The following is a 20,234-nucleotide window of genomic DNA, read 5'->3' on the forward strand; positions in this document are numbered from 1 at the left end:
ACGGTACATAGAACGACTTTTATAGGTAAGCTTAGGACTGGGTATAAAAAGATAGGGATTTTGAGGCTCAAAAATCGGAATGCCCCTTGTGTGGCATTTCTTTTATTTTACCTTGAATTTTCTTTCCCATTCTGAAGATATTTCTTTTTTCTTTTGAATTTTTTTCTTTTTAGATTTTTTCTTTGTCGAGGAATTTATTTTTTAGTTTCATGTGGTCGAGCCTGAAGTAACTTCTTAGGTTGCCTACGTACCCCATAATTTTGGGATCAGACCAAGACGTAGTTCAAATCTTACCTCCCTTAAGTTTGGTAATTAGGCTAAAAAATAAAAAGGCATGATTTTTTTCTTTTTGAAAAATGTTGCAAAGGGGTTTAGAAATGATATATTGAACTGGGTAATAGGAGAATTGATACGGCCAAAGATGGCCTCCTTAAATGAAGTATCGTTTGATTTGGTCAAGGCTGGTTGGTTCTAGTAATTCGATTCCATCATGATCTTGAAGCCTGACAGCTTTTCCTTGTAATATTTCCTTGATGATAAATGGACCTCTCCAATTTGGTTTGAACTTTCCTCTAGGGTCAAAGATAGGTGTTCGATTCTCTTTGAGTACTAAATCCCTGACTAGTAAGTGACGGGCCTTGATCTTTTTGTCAAATGCACGGGCGACTCTTCTTTGATAAGCTTGCACGTGATACAAAGCTCTCAGTCATTTTTCTTCGATCAAATTCAATTCTGCATATCATTGGCGAACCCAATATGCTTCTGACAACTGACTTTTCAACAAGACCCTGAGAGACGAAATTTCTATTTCAACTGGCAAGACTGCTTCCTTGCCATATACTAAGGAGTAGAGAGTAGCTCCAGTAAAAGATCGAATTGAAGTTTGATATGCCCATAGTGTAAATGGTAGTTTTTCTGACCAATCTCGATGTGATTGACACATTTTCCTGATGATAGTCTTAAGATTCTTATTAGCTGCTTCAACTACTCCATTATTCTGAGGGCGGTAAGGAGATGATTTGTGGTGTGCGATTTTGAACTTTAAACACAATGTAATAACCTCAGCTTTGAAGTGTGACCCGTTATTAGAAATCAACTCCGAAGGTACCCCGTATCGACTGATGATGTTTGTTTGGATAAACTTTGCAACTCAAGACGCAGTAAGGACAGCATAAGAGGCAGCTTCGACCCACTTAATAAAATAATCGATAGCGACTAGAATGTATTCATGCCCGTTTGATGCCTTAGGCGATATTTTACAAATAATGTCAATTCCCCAAAGTGAGAATGGCCATGGTGAAGTCAGACCAACTAATTGAGATGGTGGCACATGTATGAGATTTGCATGTATTTGGCATTTGTGGCAGGTTTTTACCATGTGATGACAATGTGTTTCCATCGTGGACTAATAATATCCTTATCTCACAATTTTCTTAGCTAACATTTTCCCACTCATGTGGGGGCCACATTCCCTTGAATGTAACTCAACCATTATCTGTTCAGCTTGATCTTCATCGACACATGAAAAATAAATCCCATCATAAGACCTTTTGTATAAACTTCATGCGCACATGATGAATTCAGATGCTAATCTTAGTAGGGTTTGTCGTTCCTTCCTTGATGCTTCTTCCGGGAATTCTTATTTTTCTAAGACTCTTTTTATATCTGTGTAACATGGCTTTCTATCAGGTAGTCAAGTAGTAATGTTGATCTGATAGCAATATGTAGGTTTGTCTTTGACTTCGACGGTGATCGGCCTCAATTCCATGCTAGGGGGTAAATGGATCATTGAAGATAGGGTGGCTAAAGAGTCAGCAAATCTGTTATCTTCCCTTGACAAGTGTTGAAACAGGATAGCTTTAAACTTACTCACTAAGTTTAATAGATACTCATGATAAGGCTTCAACTTTTCATCCCTAGTCTTCCATTCTTCCAATGACTGATATATGACTAAGGTTGAGTCCCCAAAAACTTCAATTTCTGTAATGCCCAGATCCAAAACAACTTCAAGTCCAACAATGCATGCCTCATATTCGACTGTGTTATTGGTATTAGAGAAAGCTAACTTAATAGCGATTGGAATGTGGTATCCTTCCGGAGAAAATAGGACTGCCCTTATTCCATACCCATTCTGATTGGCGGCTCCATCAAAATACAACTGCCATATTTGTGGTTCTTCTTCAACATGCAAGATGTTCTAATCTGGAAATTGATCAACAAGCCTTGTTCCTTCTACTACAGGATGATCTGCCAAGTATTCTACTACAGCTTTTCCCTTGATAGATTTATGTGTAACATGCGTGATGTCAAACTCTGATAACAACAATAACCATTGTGCAGTTCTCCCTGTCAACGCCTGTTTCTCGAAGAAATACTTAAGAGGATCCATCCGAGATAATAAGATAATTGAATGAGATAGCATATAGTGCCGGAGTCTCTAAGTAGCCCATACCAGTGCTAAGCAAGTTTTTTCGAGGGTCGAATACTTTCGTTTATACTCTAACATCTTTTTGCTGATGTAGTATATGGCCCTTTCTTTGCGAGTATCTTTGTCATACTGTGCAAGCACGCATCCCATAGCTTCTTCTGTGACTTACAGATAAGTGGTTCACCGATATAGGTGGACCAAAATAGGCGGGTTCAAGAGGTACTCCTTGACTTGGTCGAAAGCCTTTTGACATTGCTCATTCCAAACTGTTGATTCATTTTTCTTCAGAAGCTTAAAAATAGGTTCGCAAACGTTGGTGAGTTGAACGATGAACCTGTTGACATACTGGATTCTGCTTAAAAAATCTTGGATTTTCTTTTCAGTCTCAGGCGGTAGCATATCTTGGATAGATTTAATCTTCACAGGGTCTACCTCGATCCCTCTTTAACTGATCACAAATCCTAATAATTTTTCGAAGTTACTCCAAATACGCATTTCTGTTGGTTGAGGCAGAGTTGGTACTTTTGAATCCTTGTGAGAAATTTTTCTAACGCAGCAACGTGCCCCAGTCGTTCTTTGGATTTGACTATCATATCATCTACATAGACTTCGACTTCCTTGTGTATCATGTCATGTAGTAAGGTTGTGGCTGCTTTTTGATAGGTGGCTCCGGCATTCTTCAAACCAAAAGGCATAACCTTATAGCAAAAGGTTCCCCACTGTGTGATAGGATCCATTTTTATTTGATTGTACCCCGAAAAATCATCCATGAAGGACAACAAAGCGTGTCCTGCCGTACTATCTAGTAGAACATCTATGTGTGGCAAAGGGAAACTATCCTTTGGGCTTGCTTTATTTAGGTCTCTAAAGTCCACACACATTCTAACTTTTCCATCTTTTTTCGATACTGGGATGACATTAGCAATCCACTCAGGGTATTCTACTACTTCCAAGAATTCGGCGTTAATCTGCTTTGTAACTTCTTATTTAATCTTCAGAGTCCATTCTGGTTTAATACGTCGAAGTTTCTATTTAATGGGTCAAGCATCAGGATATAATGGAATCCGATGTTGAACAATATCTGTGCTTACTCCCGACATATCCTCATAAGACCAAACGAACACGTCTTTGAACTTTTGAGCAAGTCTACTATCCCTTTGCGTTCATCGGGAGATAAAGTGACCCCAATCCGAATTTCTTGAGGACTTTCTTTTGTTCTGAGGTTGATAACCTCTACTTCCTCTATTAGAGGTTGAGCCTGACATTCATCTTCTTGTTCAAGTAACTTGATTATTTTAGGGGGAGGTTCTTCTTCAGAAGACTCTCCCTCCGAAGTCAGATTATTAGTTAAATTATTATTACGCTCGGGGTAATCAAAAATTTCTTTCATTTCATTAAAAAGAGATGGGTAACAGGACTCATTGTAGACTTGACAGACTCACTTGACTCAATAGGAAAAATAGACTCACTAGAAATAACAGACTCAGTAGAAATAACTAATTTACTTGACTCAATTGAAATAAAGAACTCATCAAGTACGTTAGACTGAACAGGACTAATAGGACTGACAGACCCAGTCTTGAAGTGCAGTAAATGACTAATTACATGATAATTAGAGAGACACCCAACAACAGTTTGATTACAGACTGAGGATCTGGGATCCCCTTCTCAACTGGCAACACTAGGACACTGTGATCTTCAATGAATAGCTGATCAATATTGAGGTAGTCCAGATTGAGCTGCCAGTCTTCAACTTCCTTCTTTTCAACTTCTGTGCTTACTTCCTTTTCAGGCCATTCCATGTCAAAGAAGATTTCAAATCCAGACAGACGAGTACCTATGATGTGATCAATGAACGGCTCTGGGAACCCACAATAACGGAAGTCTTCTCTTTCTTTCACAAAATAGCCATTAAGGGTCTTACGATAGGACTTCATTTTAATGGGATTCGTGGTACGCCTTTGCCTTTTTGCAATTACCTTGTCCCGCTTTGTCTTCCACTATTGGGTCCAATCTTCCTTAGTAGGCTTATATCCTTGCCCGAATGTGCCAATGACTTCTTTAATCATTAGTGTCTCTTTAATATCCTGTTGCTTGTGACCTAGGCCCATACCAAAGAAAAATCTCATTTTTTTGAACATATTAGCCATGTAGCAGTTAGAAGTGTTCTCAATAGGGAGATATTCTTTCATGGAGTGATCCCATTGAACTGAGCAGATCTTCTCAAATTCAACCCTGCTAAGCTCTATCCCCGGTTGTTCTGGCTGAATCTCAAGCAGTGGCTTATTCTTGACTTGGGTACTGTTTACGATTCCTAAAATTTCAGCATCTTCATAGAGAGTAATCACTTGCCCATCCTTGATAAACTTGACCTTCTAATACAGCGTGAAAGGGATGGCTTTGATCTAGTGTAACCATGGTCTTCCTAATAGTAAATTGAAAGAAGACTAGATATCGATGACCTAAAATTTCATAGGAAATTCAGCTATGCCTATGGACAATCGAAGGTGCAAAATTCCCAATACATCCCTCTTGGTGTTATCATAGGCCCTAATCCCTTGATTAGTGGGCTTGAGATCTTCAACTTTAAACCCGAGACAAGTAGCAGTCTTCAAAGGGCAAACATTCAGTGCACTCCCATTATCAATGAAAACCAGAGGTACCCTCATCCATTACAGTCAATTGTAATGTGTAATAACTTAGTGTGGATTACTCCCTCTTTTGGGAGATCTGAGTCTGAGAAGGATAGGATATTCTCTACGTAAGTTGCCCCTACTATACTGGCCAGTTGATTTGGAGAAGTATTAAATGAGACTTGGGCTGTGTTTAGTGCTTTGAGAACAACCTCCCTATGGGCAGTGGAAGCTATGAGTAAAACCTAAATCAAGATATTAGCTCCTGATTTCTTCAATTGCTTGATCACGGAGTTATCTTCTTCGATATTTTCTTTGATAGGGTCTTCTCTTTCTTTTCTTGTCAAGGTCGCGGAGTTATAAACACAGAGTTCTTGTGGCTTAAAAACTCGTCCCCCTCAAGTCATATGTCTAACTTCATCATAGGAGAAGGAGAAATGCTCATCTTTCTTCAGTTAACAAGTATGGATCTTCATCTGTCAAAGATACAGGACTTTTCGGGTTCATTTGAGCCAACAGGTAACTAATGAATGCGGGACTACTGTAGCGAGGCGGGGATAAACAATATGTATCATCCGCGATTAGAACAAATGCTTCATAGTTCGTAGTGAAAACCTCATCAGTGAAAGCTATCCCGACAAGGGGGTAACTAGGCGGTTTGACTTGGATTGGATGGATAAGAGAGACGGGATCGAATAGTAATGGGGTATGGGAAACCATATTTAGGATTGGTGGAGGTTGATAGGTAGGTAGTGGATTAGTGGTGACATTTGGTGGGCTAGGGATTGTGACCTATTTTGTTGTCAATAAGATTTTGAATGGCATGGCGCAAGGTGATACATCGATCCGTGTGATGGCCAAAATTTTGATAGAACTTGCAGAAAAAGTTAGAATTGTGTCCAGCTAGCAATGGATTAGGCAAAGGTCAGGGTTGGATAAGGGTATGAAGCCTTTTTTTCATTAATTTGTGAAGAGCTACGGTGAGACTCATCCCTAGATTGGTAAACTGATACGAAATTCGAGGTTGACTTGGGTGAACCTGGTTATTAATCCGGGCTATGTAGACAAGGTTGGTACTAGGTTTGGGAACATAGGATTTCTAAAATTTATTATCCGAGGGATTAGAAAGAATCCCAGAGGCAAGATCATCTTCGAGTTGGCTTCCAGCTTGTAACAAGGACTCAAAAGTAGGGAGATATTGGGCCACTAGGTGCTGAACATATCCTTGTGAGGGGTTTTTTAGGATAATCGCTACTTGTTCCTTCTCCGAAGACCTATCCCACATTTGGGCAGTTTTGACCCTCCAACGGCCAATGAAATCAGTAAAGGTTTTCCCATTTTTCTTTTTAGTTACTTTCAAATCCCTTCTTGAAGTCTCAATCTCGGTACTGTACTTATACTGATGCTAGAAGGCTTTTGACATGCTCTCCCAGGTACCCATAGTAACTGGATCTTGAGACATCAGCCAACGTAATGCTGATCCTGATAGAATTCTCTAAAACAACGTCATCTGTTCGTCGTTGAGCCCCATAGTGCGCATGTTGGTAACATACACCTTAAGATGTGTTTTCTCACACCCAGTCCCACTGAACTTGTCCATTTCAAGCATCACAAACTTATCTGGCAAATGGATTCTAGGGATGCGATTCAGAGCTTCAATGCCTGCTGCAATTTCATCGATACCATTTATACTCTTCATAGCTGACTCTAATTGAGACATTCTGTTAGCTAACACCGGATTTTCATCAACATAATCTTCGTCTCCGTCGAGTTCGAAGACTTCACGTGCACGTTTCTCTTCTACCTTCTTTCCTTTTGGGTCATCTGGGGGATTGCCTGTTAATTCTGAGGTCTGTTCTAACACTTCTACTTTGCCTTTTATACTATTGCTATCATTGACAAAGACTGCCAAGATCTTACGAATCTCTGTGAGCTTAGATTCTGAAACCATCTCTGCTTGTTGACTTGGTACTGTAGCTCATTCTAACCGACTGGACTTACGACTCCAACTAGGAGGTGGACGCTTGAGTTTGGGTGCAATGATAATCCTATATGACCCCATCAAAGGTAGATTTAATCAATTTCAGTGTTACCCCCTTGATAACATGTTTAAAGAATCATTTTATTGAGGTTTGTGTACCAATCCATTAATTAATCCATTCACGCACTGATCATTCAAAAGGAAAAATAAATATTTATTCAAAAGAAAAATAGCTTTATTGAAAATGATTGACAAATAAATGTTCTCATTAAAACAAATTTGGTTTGAACTATTTTTTACATGGACGCTTGGCTTTGTCTTGATGGTCATCAGGATTGCCATCTGGCTTGATTCTTTTACCTCTAATAACTGGCTTCTTGAATTCTGCTGGTCCGTCTGGATACCCTAAAGTGCATTTGTTCTAAGCCTTCTCAATGAGATGCACTAACTTTTCAGTCAAAGGATCGGGGGGAAAGAAAGCTTTGGGTTGAGTCAAAAAGGACTCTTTAGGTACTTCGTACTGTTCTGGAATCAAATTAGAATGGTAAAAAGATATTTCTTCTAAACCAATCAGACAGACATAGTAGGATCCTTTGGTTCCTAGAACAGGGGGATCAGTCATCCACCAAGGACATCTTAAACCGATATGACGGGCAAGACAAGAGTATAACCATTTGCTCTAAGCTTGGACTGAGTTGTGACGTACTAACAGGTTTCTTTTGGAAAAGTGCTCTGGCCCATACTCGAGGTTTGAATGAACATCTACAATTTTGAGATGGTCACAAAGTCTCATATAGAGTAAGTACGGGCTTCCTTTGAAGCTTTCTCGCTCACCATTTTTTATGGCATCTAGACCTGAGAAAGTTTTAGCTAGGATGAGAGGTACTGAGTTGGCTTTCTCTGAAAGTTGAGAAGCTATATCTATAAAGGACTCAGGGATAGTTTGGCCATCACTTTTGGAGGTCAGCATGTATTGGGCTAGGATTCTAAGGCCCAATCGATAGTCTCTAGTGGCTCGCCAAGCTTTAGGTTTTACATTGACGGGATGACTGTGGGAGCAATATGGGCTTAATAAAGGTACTAAATCCAATCTCCCGTTATGGACTAGGGCCTTGGCTTCCTCCTTGGAAATGTTCAATCTTGTGGCGAGGGCACCAGAATATCCTGTCTTCAATGAGGGCCTTACTAGAGGTCCTGAAGTAGATATCCCCATGATGCCACAGTAATCCTTGTGAGTGGGGCACAAGTGCATATGTCCAATATGGAATATGTGAAGGTAGGGGTTCCATCGCTTAGCCATAGCGCATAACAGGTTCCAGACTATTTCAAACTCGTGGAAGTAGAAAGCACTCCTCAACATGGATCTCCCAAAATTGATCTTCTCTACAGGGTGCATCCCTATGACGGTTGTTTTGACTAACTGATCGATGGGATTATCGTTTGTGACTAGCATCCTGGTTTGACATAAAAGGGTATTTTAGTGCACTTCCAATGTCCATGTAAAATTACTTTTTCATTTGAAAAATTTTGTTCTTATGGAAAATATTTTTTTCTTAGAAAACATTTTTTCTTAGGGAGTACTGCTTTTGGGAAAATATTTTTTTCGAAAATACTTTCTTTTTGTAAAATATTTTTCTTCTTTGAAAATTTAATTTCCATTTTGATTAAAATGGCCCGGTCCATCATGATTGTTGGATCGAGATGGACTGGGTCATTGAATTTTACAAGAAATGGATTCTTTATTGGGTCGGTGCACCCATTTTAATTTCTAAAAACAAAATTTTTGATCCTTGAGGACAATCATACACTCTGATCTCATCATTCACATCATTCACATATACTCATCAATCATAAGGTTCCATTCAATGAACAACCCGGGAACATCCACAATAAGTTCGAGTTGTGACTTACAGGGAAGGTTTCTAGACTCTAAACTTACTACGTGCAATGCATTTTTATCTGGCCACACTTGCCCAAGCACACCTATATATCTCTCGAGCGTACTCAATCAGACGTTACGTGGTGACTTGGTTTGATATACCGTATAGGTGATAATCTAAAACCTCAACTCACTTCTCTAAAGCCAAAAACAGCCAGTTTGATCCCTAGTTGAGAGGTGGCACACGATGCTGAGCAAAGGCCCACTTAAATACCTCTCGTCTAGAATAGACGTAGTCTATCCCCCTCGTAGTGTAGGGTACAGCGGGGTATGATTTCGCTTAGTCACTAGTTTTGACCAAGAAGTGCAATTGATGTACTTGGATTATATACCTACGGGTACGAGTCAAGAGTTGTAACTTTCATAAATGGTTTGGTATCCCATGAGGGGACCGACCACGTACTAGTACTACGTTGGCAAACGAGACATATGACTGTGTGGCTCACAATAAGTCAAAGGCTCAGGTCGCTCTAGCCTGGGTGCATCGATATACCTTTCAGAGTCACCTGATCAGACGGTACTGATGCCCCAGTTTGATATACCCTAAGGTACGTGATTGGAGTTGTGGTTTTCATGAATGACGTCGCGTCTCCGAGGAGACTAGGCTACGCACTAGTGCCACGTTGGCTATAAGGGATGTGCAACGTGCAATGCGATAATATAAACGTGCTAGTGGTGTGTGCAAAACGGGGTGGGGTGTGCCCGAGGCCTTTTTCAAACACATAGGTCCATGTGCCAGATCATATCATCATAACATTGATACCACATAAACATGATAACATTGATACCGCATAAACATGAATCAAAACAAATATTATTCCAATCACATTATTAAAGATACGCACATCAAACCTATCAAGATCATGGCACCGTTAGATAGGCAATTGATACAACGAATAATAATTGGATCTAATCATTGGCACAAGCTCATTATTTTTAGTCCAAACCAAAGAGATTCTTTTTATGGTCCAATCAAGGGTTACTTTGGGCAACCCAAAATAATTTAAAACCTCAAAAAGTATTAAATTGAGGGCGAAACGATGATTGTTGAGGTGAGGAACAATGGTTCTCTTTTTAACAAATTGAATTTTTTTTTTTTTGCCAAGGAATACCAAAAAATCTCTTTTTTTTAAAAATGATTTCAAAAATTAAAAAAAAAATTATTGCTAAAAAAAAATAAAATCATAACCTAAAAAAAAAAAATTATTTATTACCACACCAACTTGCTTGCAATCAAGTAAAGGAAATACTGATTAACATCATGATATGATGTGCTTCATAAAACAAAAATTAGCGTGATAATTGCTTAAAAATAATTCTAAATCAAACTTAAAATATTCACAACACCTAAAACAGAACATAAATAACCACCCCTAGAAGATCTAAAAAACTCTTGATAAAACTGACCTACAAAAAATTCAGAACCTATTTTTTTTACGATAAATGTTTCTAAGTTAGAATGATCTGTGTCCGATGTGAGGTTTGATCCCATTCTCAATTGTTACATAAGAGATTATTGATCTTATCTCTAGCTTGCCGTAGAAAAGGGAAAAAACCTACTAGCCGATAAACTCGACTCACAAAGTCTCAAAGTAGCTAGGTAAAAACCAAGCCTATCAGCCCATTATTTTCCAAAAGAAAGATAGGTTTCAAATTAATTTCAGCCGAAACAAATAGTTAACCAACTGAATCTGATACTAAGATGAGTCGACCAATCAGTCAAAAGGAATCCACGATTTTATTTGGGACCTAAACATTGGAAATCCCAGTGAAGTTCAACACCATTCAATCATTGAAATCTGGATTCTAATCCCCAAGATCACCAACAATCAGCTCGAAGCATATAAGCAGAAGCTGCAAGTTAGGATGGAGGAGATATATTCGCAGAGATTCTCCAATAAAAGTATCAATCACCAATTTTTGGATTAAATGATCTCATAATTCGATCGAATTAAGGAACGAAAACAACGATTGGCCTGATCACCGAGGTTAAAATTCATTTCAGGCACTAAAACGAATCGATTTAGGTTCAATCCTACATTCAAAACTTTAATCGATCGGACCTAGTAAACCTCAAAATTTCCTTCGATAGTAAGAAGTAAAACCGATTTGTTTTTTTTTTAAATCATTTAAACCAGAATCAATTTCAAGAGGAGAAGACGATTCTTAACTTTAAATCACGAGAAAACGATGATTTATGTAGTTCCAACCATTCCAGCACCTTGTTGTTGTTGATAGAAACTCAAAAAGAAACCCATTTTTTTTTACTTCATTTTATTTGTTGTCCATAGGCAGCTTGTCTTGTCTACTAAAAGAAACTGAACACCTAAAAAAAATAAAAATGAAAACAAATAAATAAAAAATTTTCTTAAAAAAAAAAAAAAACACATTATCAAATAACATATCAAACATGTTTCTTTAAAAAACTTTTATTATAAAAGAAAATGGATCCACATACCTAAAAAGGAAGAATAATAATAATAATAAAAAATTCCCTTTGTTTCATTATTCCATCCTCAATCATCATTATTCTGCCCTCAATAAAATTATCCTTTGAAATTTAGTATTATTTAAAGTCACCCTAAGTGACTCTCAATCGAACTATATAAAAAATGTGCCACGTTAACGTACCCAAAATTGAACAGAAATTAATGATTGGATCAACAAATAAATGAACAAAAAATGGTAAACGAACAATAATAAGAAATTAACTAAAAATTAAATAGAATAATAAAAAATAAAAATCTAAGTCAATGGCACTTTTCCCATACTTGGGGTTTTTCAAGTTTGATCCTCAATATCCCCACCAGAGTCATCACTGAAAGTGCCTCGATCCGCGGGGTGAGCGGATCCGCTTTTGAACCTTGAGGTATGGGAGTCGCCACCTAGTTATTACGGTCTAGGAGCCAAACTTGGACTCTAAACGGATAAAAATAACTGAGTTCGGGGATCAAGTTACGGGATTGGAAGGTGTTAGGCACTAACCACGCCCGACAAACGCTGGTCTCTACTAATTCTCAAATAAACTACATTGCTAAAAGACCTAAGTAATAAAAAAAAATTAAAAAATTTATACCTTTCCGAAGACAACGTCCTCGTTCCCTCAGATCTGACAGAGTAACTCCTTGTACAGTACTCCTCGCTTCGTTCTGTCTCTGGATCTGATTTCTGATCTTCGAGGCGAGGTATCTCTTTCTTAGATCTAGATTCTTCAGATTTGTTTATGGATTTCTAGGTGTTTTTGAAGGACTTCTAGGTATTTTTCGAGCTAAAATCGAAGTATGGGTGTTGAGTAAGGAGTTGGGGTTTCAAAATTAGGGTTTATGGGAGGCTAGGGAAGCTTTTCGACCTACTTCTCTTAGGGTTTATTATTTGATACGAAAATAGGGTGTCGAAACTCCTATTTATAGATTTTTAAGTGTTTATTTAGAAAGAATTAGTGCTTAATTATAATTATTTTAGTTAGAATTATATTTTAATTTGAATTGTTTTAGGTAGAGTTATATTTTAGTTAGAATTCTATTAAATAGAGTTATTATTTAATTAGGATTGTTAAATAGAATTATTATTTAATTAGAACTCTATTAGGGTTTTGACTTTTGGTCTTATTTGATTAACTTTAAGATTTTGACTTTAGTCTTACTTGATTGACTTTTAATATCTTAACTTTAGTCTTACTTGATTGACTTTAATTTTTTGGAGAACCCTCCTCTATTATATCTTTAATTCTTTGGACCCCCAAATGGAGGGGTCCTTGAATAAATGTCTTGGCAACCATCAACAATTTTGCCTGAGAGCCTGATTGATCGATTTTTTAGTTCAAAATTTTAAATTAATTTTATTAATGTTTCACTTTACATTATTTAATGTTTTATTTATTAATTTTAGAATTTTTAATCATAAAAATTATAAAATTACCATTTTGCCCTCAAAAAGGACTTTTTGTGTTTTAAGTCGATTTTTTATGTTCTAGGATGTTTTAGAATCAATTTTTCGTAAGAAATTCAATGGAAATATTGGTTTGTGTCATTTATGAAATTTTTTGTGTGAAATGGTCATGAATTTTATGAGGGGCATTTTCGTAATTTTGTCAAATTCTGTGAAAATTGACGAAATGATTTATTTGGTTTCGATTTGTTGTTTTATGTGTTTAAATGGGTTTTCCTAAGCCTAACATAGGCTCTAAGGATATTTTAAGATTAGGGGTATTTTGGTAATTTGATCATTTTTTTAGTGATTTTTATCGTAAAGTTTCTTTTTGTCTGCAAGATGATGATTTCTATGTTTTTGAGGTTTATATTATCCTAGCGTAATGTGGTTTCTACAGTTTTGTCAGTTCGAGATACCTCATCCGGATTTCTGAAACATATCTAGTAACAAAATAAAGTATTGGAATAAACATCCATCATTGGGAACTGTTGCGTTCAGGTTGACGAGTTGATTAATCAGGCGGATGTAAAATTGGGGTGTCTACACAAGGACACCCTCGAATTACTTACTCTTCTTATTGTCTGGAAGGCAGTAAGGAAATGAAACTTTTGGAATGATGGGAAGTTTCTCCAAATCTTTTTCCTTCTCCTTAGGAGATATTATGTCTTCTACTTAAACTTTGTCATTTTTCTGGAATATTGTCTTCCTCATCAATAGGCTAGACTTTGTTATCCACCTTCTTTCTTGATCCAAAGCTGTGGATGGCTTGGATGAACCGTATTAATCCATTAAGAACCGTAGGTGGACTTCTAGGGCTAGGAATAGTTTGATTGGGGAATTGACCTTTCCATCTCCCTTTCCAAGAAAAAGAGTTAACTGACCCAATTGAACTTCTATCTTAGTTATGAATTGAACAGTAACTTGATTAATCTGAGTTTGATTTTGATTGATTTGCTGTCGAGTTTGGATGAGCTGTTATTGTTGTTTCATCAACTCTACCATCATAGATTTTTAAGATGATTGTTGTTGTCCAGATCAATTGTAATTGGGCATGAAATCTAGAATTATGGCTCTATATTCAGTAGATTGCCAAGATTGATACGAAACTTATAGAACAACGGCTTGGTTCATAGAATAACCAGCTTATTTAGGATAGCTTCTATTGTAACCTGGCGGACCACTAAATTGAGTAGGTTCATTTTGTTTGTACGAAAAATTCAGAGGGAACCTATTATTTAGATGATATGTTTGACTATACGAATTCTAAGTTGGCTTCTTAAAAGTACTGTAGCCATTAACACCATTAGCATGTTCGGCCTTAATATATGTCAAATTGGTACAGCATTCAACTAAATGGTCATTGCCGTCACACAAGACACATAAAGAAGTTTGCTCTACTAAAACTTGTGATATTGAACGAGAATCATAGTAAGGAGTAGATGTTGAGATGCTGAAAGTATCTAGGTTCTTTGTAAGACTGTGTATACCACTCACTAGATTGGACATAACATTTTTGAGATCAGGGTTTACCATCATCTCATACATTCCTAGCTTCTTAACGAGATCTTCTCTATCTAACTCTCCGTTATTAGTGTTCCAATTTTGAGCACTCTCATCTAGTTCAACTAGAAAATTGTACGCTTGATTGGGAGTTTGGTTCATAAATTGACCTTTATGCATAGACTCAACTAAAATACGTTGATTCATTATTAATCTTCGATAGAAGTACTGTACCAACTGTGCTTTGTCAATCCCATGGTGTGGGCATTTACTAATAAATCATTGAATATTTCCTATGTTTGGGAAAATTCTTCATTCGGACGCCCTCTAAAATTCCTAATTGATTCATTCATTCTCTCAGTTTTGGCCACGAGGTAAAACTTGACCATGAATTTCTTAGATAGAACATTCCATGAATTTATGAAATTTAGAGCTAGGGAGTTCAACCACGCGGTTGCGTGATCTTCCAAAAATAATGAAAATAACATGAGCTTAACACTCTCCTCATCTAAATTCTAATTTACAAAGGTTTAACATATGGTCAAGAACCGATTGAGGTGGGTATAAGGCTATTCACACTCTAAACCGTGAAACTTAGGGAGCATGTTTATGGTGGTTACCCTAATTTCAAATTGAGGTGTATTGTTTAGTAGTAATACAATGCACGTAGGTGGGGTAGTAAAAGTAGAAACAAAGAACTCATTGAGAGCTTGCTCTTGATCACCCATCATGTTTAATGAGAGTTTCTTACGAATTCTAATGATGGTATGCTCGATCTTAGGATCAAATGATTCTAGTGTGTTACTTTTAGATTGTCTACCAAGCATGCAATTCATAGAGTAATCTAAATAATCATGAAATAAAAAAATGGACCTAGATATGTTTCTTAACTCTAGACAACTTCTAACTGGTTAGAAATTGCGCAACTAGCCTTCCAACTTGGTTCTATAAAATCAAATTCAGATCATTCGGATCTCCAGATCGAAGGCGGCTTACAGTGCATAAGCAATGGCACTCTTAAATCACCTTCATTTCTTCAATAGACTAAGTCTATCCCTTTACAAGGGCAATATCTTACTAGATGCCAAATATGATCAAGAAGCACAGTTGACACAACTTAAAACGGGTTTCTCTTATTGAGCTTGTTAGTCTAATTGATTTTAATTAGTTTGATTGGATGACTAGTGATTTGATTCTCTTAATTAGAGTAAGCAATTGGTAATGACCTCCAATTCTTATTTTATGGAGTCATCCTTAAAAGAGGGGTGCTCTTTAATAAACCTAGTTAACTAATCCAAGTGTATGCAAAGTGAAAAATAACAAACAAAGATAATGAGTAACCCACTAACAAAAAGAGACGTGGGTGTTTCGAATTTATTTTTTATGCTAGAAGGGGTAAAGACTGAGTTGACTTAGGCCACCAACTCTGATTTTGGTGTGCAAACCTAAGGAGTCGTAACAGTATCGTCCAACCATCGCCCTTCCCTATTCTATTACATTTCAAGCCTTCTTGGATAATTAATGAACTAATGAAAGTTTTACAACATTCCTAATACAAATGGATCTAAAACAAAAAAGAAACCTAGCTAAAAAAAAAAAAAAAAAACTAAGCAAGTTGGAATAAATCTTGGATCTAATGGTCTGCACTTGGTCTTTTGTCTAAAGATTTCTCCAATCTACAAAAAAAATAGAGTATTAGAAATTGAGCAAAACAGAAAAGAAAAAACATAAACTAAACCTACTACTAGAATCCAAAAGATAATTAAAGAAATATGTCAAAACTAGAGAGACCAACTCTCTAGAATCAATGTGGCATAGTCAACATTCACTGCTTCACATTGAAACCTTAAGATCTGTGTTTAATTTTTTTTTTATAGATCTTGGAATTTCTTCCTATTTGCAATGAACACAATTTTTTTTTTATTTTTTGAAAACTTTTTGGATTGATAAAAAATATAATAGAAATGAAATAAAGAAAACAACAAAAAATAACTTCAACCAATTTAAAATAGCTACACATTTCCCTAGCAGCGGCACCAAAATTCTAATGTAATTGTTGTCTTCTCATCAAAAATTATATTTTTATACTCTCCTTAGCTTGTGGGCAAATGAGGGATCGAATCCTAGAGAAATTAGGGATGTTATCAAGATAGCAAGAATGAAGTTAATCTAAGTTATAATTTAAAATATTTTTTATATTTGTGAAATAAAATGGAGAGTAAAAGAATGTTGCTAGAAAATAAAGTAATACAAAGAAAAATTATGCTAAGAAAACAAAAGAGATAAAAGCCCATTAGTGATTAGAGTAACCTAGGACTAATAAATAAAATTGTATTTGAGTTTATCATTCTTTACACTTAATCAAACTTTTTGAGAAAACATTATAATTAAGACTCATTTACTCACTAATGTATGAAGTCCCTACCACCAAATATCTAGTTCAAGTATGTTACATCTTGATCTTGTCTAAGCCTAAAACATCTAAGTTAAGCATATGAGGTGTAGAGATTCATCTAAAACATTGATCCATTAGAGTTAAATAAAACCTTGAAGTGAATCCTATAAACATTATACCATGGAAGGATAAAAATATAACACAGAATTAAAGCTTGCCTCTAGACTTCCTCCTCTCACTAATAGAGGGAGTCTAGCATATGGTCATGGAAAGCATACAAGAAAAACTAAAAGAAACAACACTTGTTTTTATGGTAACCAAGATACATTATCTACTTGAAAAATTACAGAAGTTGCTAAAATAAAATCTAATTACAAAATGAAAATTATAGAGAAAATGCCTTGGGCATTGGGAAAGAAGAAGAGAAGGTACAATAGCCCAAAAGACTCTTTGTTAATTCGAAAAATGATTTATTTATAGACTTAAGGTGTTCTTGAAAGATCCAAAAATAGTCGTCATCACTCTTGCATATAGTCTCACATGCGAAGTAAATTGAAACAATTCTAGGGTGATCCAACCGCGGTAGACTGTGTGACATTCATATTTGACAGCGCCACATTGATTACGAAACATCCAGATCTCAACTTTTAATTGGTAACTTGATTTGACTTCCTGATTGTAGTGCACTTTTTCTTAAGTGATTTTTTGTTCTTCTGGATGAGTTGATCATTGACCTTTACAATGAAGACACGCAATCAGTTTTCCAATATTTATAATTATTTTGTGCAATTAAGCTGTAATACCCTGAGTTCCTAATTCATATCTCGAGAAAAAATTTTGATAGAAGATTAAGATAAAGTACCCATATTCTATTTAGTTCAGTTTTAATGAAATCTAACCTTTCCATTGAACTTAAAAGGGGTCGAGAAACATATATTAGCCTATGAGTATGCTCGAATTCGAGTTCAGACAGGAAAAGTCATAAAAATCCTCGAATTTCGTATTCAGTGAGACCCAAAAATAGTGAATTCGTGATGGAGAAAAAATTTGAGAAATTTGAATACACCATTAGGTCCGTGGAAAAAAATTAAAGGGAATGGAGTATTCATTCGTCAAATTCTGAGTTCGGAAAGTCAAGTTATCATATAAGATAGAAATAATGTGAAATTACCAACTTTGCCCTCAAGGCTAAAATAAAAGAAAAATCTGATTTCTTATTCTTCACTTTTCCTTCTCTTTGATAACTCCAAATCCTAACTCTTAGAAAACCAAGGGTTTCCACCCTTCTTCCCTTCTAGATTCTTCGACATTGAGTGATCGTTGTACCTCAACAACAAAGGAGTTGAAAATGACGTCAAGCACTACAAGCTCACCATTTTTGAACCTAACTTCTTCATCGTTCTCTACATCCCTCACCAAGAATCAACAAGAGGGTTTCAGCTCCTCCCACTCGAGGTTTCATCACTTGGGAGAGGATTGTTCTTCATCATAAGTAGGAGAGGAGTATTGTCTCTAAGAATATTGCAACCACCCTAGCGTCTCGCATTCAAGCTCACCAACCTTGACTTCGTGCCACTCTTTGCCTCCAAATCGATCGTGAAACCTATACAACTAGGATGCCTTCCCTTCTACCCTCAAGTTGTATGATATCCTCATTAGAATACAATGTTGATAAATTCATGTTAGGAAATAGAGATTTATCATGCTTTTACCAATTTTTAACCTTAGTTTTATGAGTGGGTCGAAGTATTCAAAGAGTGGAAGAGGAACTTGAAAAAGGGTTCAAAAAGTCAAGAATTCGCAAGTTGTTCAGTGTTGTTAGTCCCACCGACATCCACCGATAGGCATTCTGTCAATCCTACCGATAGAAACATGTTTCTGCCACCGTCAATTCGGTTCTATCGGCAGGAGCTGTCGGTTCCACTGACATAACTAAATTTCAGCCACCGATAGAAACAGTCCATCAGAACTAACTTTTGTCTTTTGGGTTGCCCTCCTCATTGCCTATACATGATGTCTCACCTTTCATTTTTTAAAAATATTTAAGAAAATGTCTTTTTTAATTTTTACTTTAAGTTCTTTAATGAAATTAAGGTTTTACTCCCCATTCCGGAACAAGGGAAATGGTTTCAAGATCCAAAACTTAAAGGATCGAAATTTGATTTTTGGTTTCAAAAACAAAACGTAAAGTTCAACGTTTTCATCTGATTTTGAAAATGCAATACCTTAAATTTTACTTCGAATCAAGTAATAAAAGTTATATGGTCTTTCTCGTGTTGTCGAGAGCTTTCACGTGTAAAAAAATCTATTTTTAACTTTCGCCAATTTTGAAAAATCATTTTTTCAATACTTAACCAAATTTTTAACAACTTTTCCAACTTTTTTATCGTATGATTTAATCGCATTTTTTGAACTTTTCTACTCAACCAAAACCATTGAATGGAATTGATTGGTATTCTATGGTTTTCCAACAACTTTAAAAACGAAGATACATTGATAGATATGTAGGGAGTTAGACGTTTGATTTATCGATTCATTGATGGATGGATAGAGGGAACGTAGGTTCTCGACTGAATGATGGGATAATACCTCCAGTCTTATGTAGTGGTCATGCCACATGAGACATGATAGATAGATGGGTTGATAGATTGATAGAATGATAGATGGATACTATTGGAGGATACTACCGAGCTTGCTTGTATTTTTATGAAAATAAACTAGTATATATAGTATACAAACAAACTATTTTGTTTACTAAAAAAAAGTTATAGAAAACCTAGAAAAAGTGATACGTTGTTGTATATCCGGAAGCGACGGGTTAATTTAGGATTAGCATTTGATGTAATATGCTCTTAGGTAGTATGGGATACCTTAGAGCATATTACAGTTTTTGAGATCCGGGAATTTCTCCTACTTCTTTCCTAGAAAGCGTTGTGTATAAAAGCGGTCTCTGTATAGTGTAGAAGTAGGTGAGGTTCACATGCATTGCCTCTTGACAGGCTTCGACACAAGGGGTCTCCTGGGCTAGTTAGTGATCACTGTCAGTCTGTAGTCGTCAAACGGTCGATCTCACCGTTAGTTGAACTCAGTATTGGGTTCTTAGTCAACGGCCAGTCTGAGCCAAATGAATGGTCATCCAACCGTGGTATACTAGATCGATCAAAAAATTAGATTTTAACGATGGGATTTTATATCGGATTTGATGTTTGGAATATCGATTTTGTCATAACCGAGACGGTTATATTGGCTTGATCCTCTACTCTCTTAGCAACTACACCGTCGTGTTCGTATTATGTATTTTTCTTCCTTTTGTGATGTTGATAGATGTTCTTTTCACTTGAAAAGTGTATATGTTACTTCAAACGATAGAAATGATAGATTGTAACTATTATGACTGGTTACTAGGTATGCTTAGGCATTTATTATAT

This window comes from Akebia trifoliata, chromosome 7, assembly GCF_017979445.1.
Source record: "Akebia trifoliata isolate Shusen 1 chromosome 7, ASM1797944v1, whole genome shotgun sequence".
Taxonomy (NCBI): domain Eukaryota; kingdom Viridiplantae; phylum Streptophyta; class Magnoliopsida; order Ranunculales; family Lardizabalaceae; genus Akebia; species Akebia trifoliata.